A 13854-nucleotide genomic window follows, 5' to 3' on the forward strand; every position below is an offset into this window, starting at 1 on the left:
TTATTTAAATCACAAAAAAAGTGTAAATATCACTATTCAGTCTGTGGTACTAATACAAATTTTTGAAATGTGATCATAAAAAACATAATGCATCAACTGTACTGTCATTAAGCCTGAAATGCAATTTTGTTCAAAAATTACCAGATGTCAAAAACGCTCTTTCGGCATCTAACGCTAGTTGGTGGTATTGTTAGCAATGCGCGATATACTTTTTCCAAGTATTTACCTCTAAATCCCTCATCTTCAAATAAATCGATTTCTTATCGGATGGTTTTGGATATAGCTGATTTCTGTATTATATTTTGGTTCGTTGAAATTTTCTTATTTATCACTAATTCTAATTTTTGTTCAAGAGAAATTCCTTTTCACTATCGACATTAGTGTCATCATAATCTTCGATAACTGAACAGAATTCTTTTGAATCTGGATAGGTTTGTGGGTAAAAAATTTTAAGAAAATTTACTATAAACTTAATCAGATTTAAATTGGTTATTTTCTTTTCTTCTTCATTTTTAAAATCATTATAATTATGTAAATACCATAAGACATTTTCTATTTCGATATGCCTTTCTTCTGTGCGATTTTTCAATGTAATATATAATCTTCAGATAGTGATGTGTGCTTTCTAGTGTGATGTATGCTGTTAGGAGTAAACGGTGCCAACGTGTTTTAAAATCTAATATTAACATATATTCTGTTTTATTTTCAGTTAGTATGTATTTTAATAATATGCCATCTTTTATAGAGGAACGTTTAAATATCTTAACAATTTTCGAACTTTATAAATTATAGGAAGCAATTCTTGATGGGTTAATATTTCATCGTTATTAGCAATGACTTCTTCAACAATTACATTGTTATTATCTTCATTGTCAATATCACTCTCACTCTCTTGAAAGTTGGAATCCGAAGTTTCTATATCCACAGTATTTGGATTCTTCTGTTCTTTATTTTTTTGGTATAATACATCTATTATTCCTAACTGAATTCCATGAGCATAGCGCAATTGCTGATTTGCACCAATCAACTTTCCAACTTTTTTTTTTCATAACTGTAGCTCCATCAGTCATTATGGATACGATTTCTTCTTTCAGAGATAATCCATGTTTCGCTAATTTAGATTTAAGCAATTAATTAAGCCATTAATTTGTTAATTAATTTCGCCCGTCAGGGAGACATAAAAACAAAAACTTATACTATTTTGCTATGTTGGCGATCCCTGAACACATAGTGGAGACAATTTTAAAAATTTCTAGTAAATACCGAAAAACCGGTATTTAAACTTGTGAATATCGGTATTACAAAATTGTACAAATGGCTCAAAATACCGGTATTCGGTATCCCGGTATACCGGCATTCGGTATCCCGGTATACCGGCATTGCAATCCCTATAAGTATGTATATATAAAAATGTGTAAGAACAAACATTTAGGTGTATTATAGGTGTATTATTAGGTGTATTAATTAGGTGCATGTAAGAACAAACATGCATGTGTATTTTATAATAAACATACATATTTAGGGGTACAAACATAAAAATAAAATAAAACTTACCTTAGATAAACCTGAGCGGCGCATCTTGACGGTTATTTTTCACAACCGATTTAAAATTATGACAGATAAACTACTATTTTTATTTTTTAAGTATAAATAAACGTCTAGAAATGCCATGTGTTTAATAAAATTAAGTTAAAAATAAATTTTACAGTGGTAGTATATTTTTATAAAGTTGTATGTATAGTATACTATACAAAATGAACATAAGGGTTAAGTTGATTACTTTTGATGAAATACACATTATTAAAACACAGTGGAAAAGTAAATTCAATTTTGAATTTTAAACATCTCAGCATTATATGTTTGTTTTTTAACATTTACACATATCTCTCTTTTACCAGAAAATATTAAAATTCTGATTTAATTTAATTCAATTTCAAAAATTTAAGATTTGGTATTTAATATTTGATAAAAATTTCTGTTATGAGTTTATGTAATTTTTTAAAAAAAAGATATATTTTTATTAAAGATTATGCTTATAATTTTTTTATTACTTTCAGAAATGCTTAACTATAAGATGATCGAAGGAAGCGAACTGAGATCACGTAATGATCTGAAAAGAATCACAACGCGATTCTTGGAGGTTAGTGAACGGAACACACCAACCTCCAAAGCAGTTGGCAGGCCCTGACTAAGGCAGGGGCATACGGGGCAGCTGCCCTTGGCCCCCACATCAGTGGGAGCCCCCAAATCGAATAGAAAGTTTATTTTACTTTTCCTTCTTTAATGAACGTTCTTTATTACTGAAGTAGTGAAGTAGAAGGAAGCCCCCCAAAGTAGTTTTTGCCGCGGGCCCCAATTAGGCTAAGTCGGACCCTGACGGTTGGGATACTGTAGGTAGAACCTCCAAGTTAATAGTTGGAATACTGTAACCCCCCCCCCCTGCCTGTGTAAGAGTATTCTATATTATCAGGTCATTAACCATGCGTACTGAAGAAAAAGGAGATGTTACTCATTCATGCACATTTTTTACTACAGAAGGAGGAGGGGGGGGGGAACAAAATCCTAAAATCAAGGAATCCAGTGAGTCGAGGCCAGAAAAGTATGGAAGCCAAGTTACAAGCTCAGGAGTATGAGCCAATTTTACGTAAGTAAACTACTGTATGATCTATATGAGGTCATGGTGGATAATCGTTAAGGATGGATGATAGCAGTTACGATAGCAACCACAAAAATGGAAGGTAGGCAAATGTGGAAGCTAGAATAAGTGCAGGATACAGTAAGATATGTGGTAAGAATGAAAATTTGGGATTGCTGAACTTTAAAGTGTTGATAACCAAAGTGTTGTTGCTAAAACACCAAATTTAATGGAAAACAATCAATTGATAAACATACAATTTTTGTTATGTCTCCCTGACATAATTTAATGCATGGCCGTATTATTGGCAAGATTGAAGAAGGGCGAAAAATAACAGATGATGACAGGGAATTCCACATCCGCCACAGCGTTGTTTCAAGACTTTGGAAATCATCTCAAACAAATGCAATGTGTAGCGAACATCACGCGGGAGGTCGTGTTCTTGGCAGAAGATAGTACACAGTGCTGTCGATAAAAAGGAACAGGCGTAGCACAGCCAGTCAGGTAGTTAATCAGTTTCTTCATGTTCTGGCAAGTGCATCTGAAAAAAAACTGTCGCCAGACGTTTGCAACAAGATGACTAAAAGCCCTCCATCCCGTTGTATGCATTCCATTGTCCAAATACCGTACCTCCCGTTTGCAATAGTGTCTTCAGCATCGAAATTGTAAGGAAGAGGACTGGATTTACATACTTTTCTCAGATGAAAAACAGTCTCTTGTCTGATTCTCGACACCTAATCTGGTATGAGAGATGTACTGCATGTAGTTCAGTAAACATACAGCAAAGGCACCGGTATTCTACATGAAGCGTCATAATATAGGTTTGTATCTTGCTCAATGGCCGTAAGCCCCTCTATGTGCTTCTAACTGCAACTATGATCGACAAATGATGCATTAATGATTGTTTGCTGAATCGTGTTTGCATGTTCCTTGGTTCTGATAAATTTCTTATCATAGACGACAACGCAACAAGTCATCGGAAAGTCGCTATGCAGAGCTGTCTAGAGATTAAGGATATTCAATGCCTCGAATAGCCAGCATGGTCTTCAGATCTGAATCCCATTTTGCGGAGGAATCTTGCTGATCGACAATGCCCTCCAATAAATAAGTGCGCCCTCATCCGTACACAGACAGAGGAATAGAATAAATTATTTCAACAGCAATTGGATAATGTTGTAAAAATCATGCATGGCATGTGGAATTTTGTATTGCCCTCTATGGTGGCCATAATCTATACTGACATACAGATGGTAATTTTATTTTTTCATTTTAACATGATTAAACCAAAGTGACCATTTTAACCTCGTTGCGAAAACAATTGAACATTTTCCAATCGTTTTAGATTTCAAAGCACAGTAAAATATCGCTATTGTAATGTTTTAGCAATCTAGAATTATTTTATTTCACTTTTCCTCCAACCGCGGTTAATTTTTTATGCTCTTTGTGATCCGGACTTTAGAATTATATATTCAAAAGCATTTTGTTGTTACTTTTCAATAAATAAATCCAGTTGCTCAGATTTATAAATGTTACCGGCAAAGTATGAAATCCGGCATTGTATATAATGCCTAAAACTAACCATCTAAGTATGAAACGATTCACATTTCACACATTTTCTAGAAATTCTATAGAATACCAAATGAGAAACCGGCAAAGTATGAAATACATCTCCGATTCATTTCGATCAAAAAGTTCATACCTTGTGTGGTCATGCTAGTAGAGATGATAATGGATATTTTTTGCACCCTTTGTTCCGATACTGAAAATGCTATTGAAGGTAAAATAAATTCTAAAATCAATCTGAAAACACAAGCCAAAAAATCAAAATGGATTCTGAAGAAAAAAAAATCCCATTGCTTTTTTGGGAACTACTGTGCGAATTCTCATTCCTGACATCAACGAGGCTTGAGATGATTCGCGAAGTATATTGGAAATTGCAATGAATGTGACAGAGGATAGGTACAACTTGGAATTTCTAAAGGAATTTTAAAACAAACATATGCGAGATCACAATTCCCTTTATGCCCTAAGAACTTACTTTGAATTGAATTGAAGATATTCCTTACCATGAAATTCCTCTCCGGTCAGTTGCAATTGCCTTAGCCCAGTGAAATGATTTGTTAAACGAATGTGTAAAATAAAGCGCCAAAATATGAAATGTTTTTTGCATTATTAGAAATGTAATTCAAAATGCAATTCAAGCTTACCATATTTCAACAATTACATTAATTTTAATTCCTTATTTTTTATATGAACATTTTATTTCCCTTTTTAACATAGGCATAAATTTTGTTCTGCACAACTTCTGATTTTCTCTATATATATTTGTGGTGAATTGGGATGAGCGAGAATAGAACCTGGGACCTTGTGATTCGCAGTCCAGTAGCATGGCCATGATACAAAAGCAATTGCTCATGCAGCGTAGTTGTTAACTGGCTTATAAGCTTTCACCACATATTGAATACATTTTTTTAAATAGCGCTCTCACTAACTTTTCAGGATAGCATTTGGATTTTTGGGGAATGCACGTCATTTATATATACGTCATTTATCAGGAACTGTTTTCATACTTTGCCCAAATAGCCTTTATCATTCTATAGAATGCCTAGGGAAAATATGTAATAATTCTCATATTCCATACTTTGCCTAAAATCGTCCGCATTCCATGGAATGCCGAGGTTTCATAGTTTGCCGGTAATATATATAACTGCATTTTAAAGCATTAGTTTTTAATTAGAATGAAGCTATAAAAAACAAAATTTATTTAGTTACTTCATGATAAAAGTTATTCCTTTTTTCTCGTCTGTTATTAAAGGTAAAGAAATAATCGGAAAAATATGTTACAGTTAAAAAATGGTGTAAGAGATTATTTTTAAAATTGCGATGTTTATTTGAATCTTCTTGAAAATTTTAATCAAATTCTTGAAAGAGAAATTTATACATTTCAGAACCTTGCACTTGTCGTTAGTAACATAACGTCCGAATATGCCCAGAGAACAAAATTTCCATGAAAAGAAAAAAATGCGTAAACTTTTGCTGAATGACGAGGACTCCATCAACAGCGTCAAGTGTATGAAATATTGATTTTGTCTGTTTTCTGAATAGATCTCACCATCCATTACTGTCATGATATAAGAAACGAGAAGGAAATAAATAACCGCCAAATAAATGATGTGATGAGGCTGGAAATCAATAAAGAAGAAAAATGAGAATCCCCAATAAAAATATGGATCATTTTCTGAACGTGAGTATTTCGGATGTTTTGACGTATTTCGAGAATGAACGAATGCGATTCTCATTCGAGGCTTTACAATTCTTTTAATGTTAATGAAGTTTCGGAAATCTGAAGGAATTCCTTTATTCACTTCAATTATTTTTTTAATCCTTTTTTATTTAATCGTACTTGATATTTGTAAGTAAAAAATATTACAATCGTCAAAATATTTTTTTTTAAAGTTTTTCACGAGTTTTCATGTTTTATATGCCTTAGCTTCTGAAAAACTATTAATAGATTATTTGCTGATCCGTCTGAAAATACGATAATTCAAAACAACCACAACAAGATGGATGACATTTTATAAGCAGTTCTATCTACCAATATCCTGAGTTTTTATAAATTTTGAAGGACATCCATTGACGAGAAATGTGTCTATCCGACTGAGTGGGTCGAACATTACAGGAATGATGGATTTTGATTTATTTCTAGAATAGTAGATCTGAAACTAATTTCTAAGTGTGGTTAAACGCAAGGTTTATAGATAGATGAATTGTCGGATACTGTTTCATGAGCATGTATATTTCTCATCGAATTTCGGAAAATATAAATCATTTCCTGGACTGCCTATCTTTGTGTATGTGAAAGGCGATAAAAAATGAACTAGTTAACTAAAGAGTGTTATACCAAGTATACCATACAGTGAAAATATACTTGTTGATACTGCTACGTTTAATGGTGGCGGCATGATCGTGTGTACACAAGAAGTGAAAGTATAAGAAAAAGTCCAGACAGCACTCGCGATATTTTCGTATTTCTTTTACAATATGCTTGCTCCAAATGAAAGATTTGGTACGAGTTGAATGAACAATTATAATAACATGAAATGCTTTTAAGCAAGTAAATTCTATGCTTTTCTTTCCACATAATGTGTGCTGTTCGATGAAATTCATCTAATTGCATTAACTCAAAGATAATTATTCTAGATTCTAAGTGAATATTGATTCAATAGATATATACGAATATATTTTTGATAGAATATTACTTCTTATTAATTTAAAATTCTCTACTCAAATTCATACGACCATCTTTAAAAAAAACTATCAAAAAATGTAACATCTATTTAAAAACTGTAACATCTATTTAAAAACTGTAACATCTATTTAAAAACTGTAACATCTATTTAAAAACTGTAACATCTATTTAAAAAAAACTATCAAAAAACTATCAAAACTATTAAAAAATGATTCCTATCTTATAAGAATGTAAATTATGTTTAAATTCTACTTTCAAATAATTAAGTCATTAGAGTGACAGTAAAAATTTAAAATAATTTTATGGTATTTATTATTATTGAAGGAATTTGACATAATTAAATATTGCAACTTTAAAATTGTAACGTATTTAACAACTTTATATAATGTAAAGAGAGGAAAAAATGCTTTTTAATGCAGAAGTTCGTCAGGAAATAAGATGTAATTTGATGATGATCAATAAACAAAACTATTATTAACACTCAAATGTATATCTACAGTATTTATATTAAACAATAGTTATAATAAGGAAAAAAAAAACTTCAGTGGAAATTCCATATAGCTTTATTTAGACGATTGCATACTTCAAGGCCAATAATAATTTTAGCTAAGTTTATCCTCAAAAACAACTCGGCAAAAGAATAATAAATAATGCTAAATCACTTATTAATTTACTTTGATAACTGGCATTACAGTACACCTTTAATTTTTTTTTTATTTTAAAAATTAATCAGAGCAATTTATAATATCAGAATAATTATAATTGTTAACCGTATCTACAAAGCGCAGGTGAAACAAAGTTGCCGTCATCAATCGGAATTTAGCTTCTAAGAAATGGGTCATATAAAAGGAATTTAAGAACATTCAATATATATTCAAAATTCCCATTATACTTTATCGCAGTTTGGAAAAACGGATAGTAAATATTTACTGTGTAAAATTTTATCGGCCATTGTGCTGTCAAATGCGCTCTAAATCGAATCGAATGATACAGCGTTCTTTTGTATATCACGAAAGATATATTTGAGACTCATTTCGAGTTCCCAAGAGTGTACTACAATCCCCTTACCTTGAAAAAAAATGACCTGAAAAGAAAGGCGGGCGCAGGTGTCGGCGTAGCTTCACGTGGTATCGAATTACAAGGTCGGGGTCAGGCTCAGTGGATATGAATCTGGACCTTAATGACTTCTGACCTTAAACTCCGCCATAGGCTTGAGAATGGCACCACGAACTACTTGCAATGCGAAGTTGAAAAATCGGTTACATGTCAGAAATAAAACTCGTGCAAACGATATACTTTATTCTAATTGAATGTGGGTGTGATCTTCCCAAAGCGTTTCCCCATACTCTATAAATAAAGATAAATTTGTGTTTTAGATACATTTTTTCCCCAACCGATTGAAATCAAAATTTGACTACAATTGCATCCCAAAATCCCATACAAAATTGCACAAATTCACAGGGGTTCAATCCTTTGTTGGATTTGGCTGAAAATTTGGTAGTGTTTACAGTATAAATGTTAAATCTGTGTACCAAATTTTATCCATCTAGATATTTCAGTTTGTAACTATCGTGTTAACTTATATCCGAACAGCTGGACCGATAGACTTCATCCGAATATATGTTGTTCAAAATGCAATGGAATACCTCGTAAAAGTAAAAAGTTAAGTAAAAGACGCTATTTTTTTGTCGTGTTATATTTCGAATTTAAGAGTCAATTCTTTTAATTTAGTATAATTTTTCGAATGAATCTTTAATATTTTGTCATTTTTGAACAAATCCGTATACGAGAGTAGATGAAAAAGAAAAACGATTATTTCCATTCTGATAAATAACTCAGTCGCCAGATGTACCGCGTTTTTCTGTTATCTGAAACCAGCTGCAGGATTTTTTTTTGTCTTGAAATTCAATACCCTATTTACGGTTTTCAAGGGAAAAATGGTTGAATGGAAGGATTGGAGCATACTGACATTAGCATTTCCGGATAAAAATTATAGCGTGCTGTTTAACAATCATTTCTTTCACTTTAATATTCAGGGATAGGATCTATATACATATTATATACAGTAATTTAAGTGGAAAAGGATTTATAGAATTTTAATTTGAATATTTTCTAAAAAAGTGATGCATTCCATCATTGTAAATAATGACAGATTCGGCTTCACATTCTATTTTTAAAAACTAAACTTTAATTAACACAATAGCTGATCTAATTCACATTTTCTATCTAATTAGAGTACTTCCTTACTATATCATTAGTACAAAAAAGATAAGCTAATCAGGTAAGTGCGAGTCTTCAACCAAATGGCGTTAGTGAGAGTCAGCATGTTAAAAAACGATTATCGAAAACAGATTCCCTTTGTGGTTGCATCGAAATATTTTTATTTCATAGTTTTATGGAAACTGAAGCACATGCTCTTGCCTCATTGATACGAAACAGTTTTGAAAATCTTTGAAAATTATCTGCTTGTAATTATATGAAATTCGAAATTACAATAAATAAAAGAAAAAAAATGCCCTAAAATACTGTTCATAGATTTCTAGATATACAGTGGCTCCCGAAATGGAGTATACACTATACTCTTTCTTCTTCAATTTTATTCTTTTTGATCTTAACATTCCTATTTATGACTAATATTTATAAGAACGACAAAATATACATTAACAAAAATATTAGGTTAAAAAACAAAACGGAGGAATCAATAATATTTTTATTACAGTAATTTTTATGTCAAAGTTACAAATGTCAAAGTCACAAAATTGAGTATACATCTAGCAAAATCTGTCAACAAAAAGAGAAAAAGATAAATTAATATTTTGTTCCATATCCTTTTGAATTTAGAACAGCTTGTAAACGATGTGGCATTGAGTTGACAAGAATTTGAGTTGTTTCGCCGGATATTTTCGACCATTCTTCTTGTAATACTCTTTTTAAGTGTTCCTTGCCCCTAATATTGTGTTTTTGAACTGATTGTCTTAATTGTGCCCACAAATTTTCAATCACATTGAGATCTGGAAATTGAGGAGGGGTGTGCAATTGCAATTTACAATTATACAACAATCATCACTTAACTATTTTAGCTGTATGCTTCGGATCATTATCTTGTTCAAACAAAAAACTTGACCCTAAACCCAAATTCTGGGCACTTTGTTTTAAAATTGTTCTTCAATATATCCAAATATTTGATTTTGTCCATGATTTCATCAATGAAAACTAAATTTCCCATTCCTTTTGCAGACACACAGCCCCATACAAAAAGTGAACCACCTCCATGCTTGACAGAAGCATTGGTGTTTTGGGGAAGAAGTTCAAAATTGGACTTTCTCCAAACATAACATCGACCATCACTACCAAAAACATTGAACTTACTATCGTCACTGAATATTACTTAATTCCAGAGGTTTTGAAATATGACTTTTAGCAAATGAAATTCTTTTCTCTCCATTTACTTTGGAAATGATTGGTTTTGTTCTGGCTACGCAACCATTATAATTTGCTTTTCAGATTACTCTTTGAATTATTTCTGCAGAAACACACTTTACAATTGTTCTTGAAGTAAATGTAGCAATTTTTGTAGCATTCACCTTAAGATTGTTTGCTACTTCTTCTCTTGGTCGTGACAAGAGAAGAGGATTTCTTTTCTTCCACCTTCCAGGTTTATTAACAATTCGGCTATACATTTTATACTTCTAGATAATTTTTTCAACACATTCGTGACTGCGTTGAATTTTCCTTGCGATTTCTCGTAGAGATTTACCATCTTCAGATAATCGAATAACACGTTTCTGAATTTCAACATTTGTTTTATTTCTGGAGCTCATTATGATAACCAAAACGTTTGTTTTCACTTGAAAATCAATGATTGCCAATTAAAGTAACAAAACTATTTGACTTATTCATTTTAAAATAAATAATAGTAGTCAAGTCGCATATTATATAAGGTGTATACTCAATTTTTGGACTTTGGAATTTATAAGTTTGACATAAAAATTACTGTAATAAAAATATTATTGATTCCTCCGTTTTGTTTTTTAGCCTAATACTTTTGTTAATTTATATTTTTTTGTTCTTATAAATATTAGCCATAAATAGGAATGTTAAGTTAAAAAAGAATAAAATTAAAAAAGAAAGAGTATAATGTATACTCAATTTTGGGAGCCACTGTATATAAAATGAAACACGGGTTAAAAAACAAATTTCTACAATGCTTCGTGAAAAACTGAATTTTTTCCACGAGTCATTTTAATTTTCAATTTTTTTGGATACATTCCATAAAATTAGTTGTTACTAATCAACTTTTTTTTTTTTTTATGAAAAGCGTTCGTTATAACTATATTAACTATGATTTCCAAACTTGGGCATTCTATTTACGAATAATTTTTTTTTTTATTGTTACCGAAAATTTAGTACCTATTTTTACTAAAAACGCATAATTTTTAACAAGTTGATCATGTTATTATTTCATATCATTGATGTTCTACTTTTAAAGGTAGGTAGAATTTAAATTATCAAATATAAGTATATAGTTTGAAAGGAATTTAAGAGCATGGCTTGAAAGGATTGAAAAGATTTATTGGAAATTTTTTAGCTTAATACCATTAGCGGTTAAAGAAACGATATTCGGATGCCGAAAAAATGACAAAATTAATAATTTCCACGCCAGCATTATTTTATATCTGCCTGAAACAATTTAATTTTGGAAGGAATGTAAAGAAAGCCTTTTAGTTCCTATATATCAAAGATCTTCAAATTTTCGTCAATATATAAGTAATATCACTGCATTTATTGACGCTGAGGCTTTAATTTAAAGTTTTGTTAAGTTATATGAAACCCTATTTAGAAGGGGATTGTTTAGGAATGGCTTTCGTAGTTTGCAGCCATAGTTAAGTGATACGAACGAAGACTGAAAAGCCATGCTCCTCTTTAGATTTTCCATAATGCTCCATTGAACGTGCATCAAGGTCACTCAGAGTAGAAACTGATCATTAATCAAGCACCTTTATGTCTCGTAACTAAAACTTCATCTCAAAACCAATGCTCAGTCTAAAGGAAAGCAGGTGCAATGTTGTTAAAATCAAATTTCAACTCGAGTGACGGGGAAGTCTAAAGAAAGTATTCTTTTTGTCCAAATAATATGAAGTTCAAATTGCGTGTATACCGTTGCATGATGATGTGTTCATCAATTATTAAATGGAAATATATATATAAAAAAATAGATTAAAAGGGCACAAAAATTTCAAATGATCCGAGATAAAAGCGATAGCAGGCACTAAGAATGTTTGAGAAAAATGTAAGAGGTAATTTATACAAAGATTTAAATCTCTTCTGTCACTGGACAACGATATTTAGACATATTGACAAGTTTTGTGATCCCAAAACTTCAACAGCGTCGTTGCAATAGGTCATAATAATCATACAAAGCAGCTTCCACAGTGTGACAGCAAACTTTCACAGACCTTCGAGTCATCATTCGTTACGTGGTAGAGTGCGAAGTATAGAGGAAGTATTGTAACCTTCAAAAAAATTCGAACTGAGATTTTGACGAATCGTCACGTTTCAGATCTCTTCGTGCTCAAAAAGGACATTTTTGCCATTGCATCTGTTTGTGAACAGAAATAATTCAAAGCTTCTTTGAGTTGGATAGTATTTAATGTACGGAATTGCAATCAAGTTTGTAGATTTTTATTAAATATTCAATGAAATCCATTCACAAGAAGCCTGGTTGGCTGTTCGAGTACAAATGAATTCAATAATTGCAAAATGAAAATACTATGTAAATAAGATTGGGTGCACAAATTCAGCATATAAAATGTAGATCTATATCAAATTTTGAGCCAAATTCCTTAAGCAGTTAATAGTTTATTGTTCTGTATTTTCACAAGCATGTAAAAACAATTATTTATAAATGCAATGGCTTAAATAATAATTTGGTATAGGATCTTTTGATTACGATTGTAGTTTCGAATCAAATTGAGTTAATCGGCCAGACAAAAGAGGTCCAAAATACATATTCTTGTGATAGATTAAATAAAAATGCTAGACTCACCTCGAATATCTATATTTCGTAAGTATCGTTCACCAATGCCATGCCAGGCATTCACGGCTTTACGAAGTCCACAATTTTATACAGAGCAAAGAGATCATTGGAAGAGTATGCGAGACAGTTTTAAGAATACCACGCTGGGTTTTTTTTCACTTTATTTCTATTTACTTATTTTTATTTAGTAAATGGTATCTGAAATCATCTGAATTTCAAATCTTGTATTATTCGGATTAATAAGACGCATACCACAATTCTCTCAGTTGGCGAAATTTACTTTGAAACATACTATAGACGTATCAAATATATCTGATTTGTTTTTCTACGTGCATGTTACTCAGCTTAACCGCTTAAAATATTTTATTTTCTTGACTATCTAATAAGATGACACCTTCTGTTTTGGGAATATTTTCTTATTTTGATTCAAATGGAAATCCATTGAATACTTGACTTATCTATGTATTCGAAGAAATTTTAATATTGAATTTTAATCGTTATGAATGGTTTATTTTTTGCTTACAACTATCGAAATTCGATAAATCGATGCACGAATGACACTTGGGTAAAACGGTTAATGCGTTTAATGCAGTCAGGAATGCAGAGTTTCGGTAAATTTTCTGCAATTATGATCCAGTTAGTACATGTAAATTTCTAATATGAAGAAATTAGGGGAAAAAGGCAATTAAATCAAATAGCAAAAAAAAAAAAAAAAAGGCGGGGTGGGGGGAGCAAACTCAGAAAATCAATATGATAAAATGATTTCGATTTTTATTAGAATTATAAGCATCCATTTATTTGGTTTAGTACTTGCTAAATATGCTAACTGGTATGATTATATTTTATTCAATAAGCTTGTAATTTTTAAAATCCAGTTGCTTACTTTGTTATTTTTTTATTCTGAAAGGATAAAAACCCATAAAGTTTTCATTT

General features: G+C 31.2%; 1 protein-coding gene across 3 annotated transcripts in view; it reads right to left on the reverse strand.

Annotated features, from left to right (window-relative positions):
* The window catches only part of LOC129979916 (uncharacterized), a 149918-nt gene that overhangs the window by 107388 nt on the left and 28676 nt on the right, over nt 1-13854 (reverse strand). Inside the window, exon 1 of one of the 3 annotated variants that reach the window (XM_056090757.1) lies at nt 12931-12975. The exons of the other annotated variants lie outside the window; for them this stretch is intronic. The gene's annotated coding sequence lies outside the window, so the exon portion shown is untranslated. Of the gene's footprint in view, nt 1-12930; nt 12976-13854 lie in introns of those variants that run through there. 3 annotated transcript variants of the gene reach the window in all.

Source organism: Argiope bruennichi, chromosome 1 (assembly GCF_947563725.1).
Source record: "Argiope bruennichi chromosome 1, qqArgBrue1.1, whole genome shotgun sequence".
Taxonomy (NCBI): Eukaryota; Metazoa; Arthropoda; class Arachnida; order Araneae; family Araneidae; genus Argiope; species Argiope bruennichi.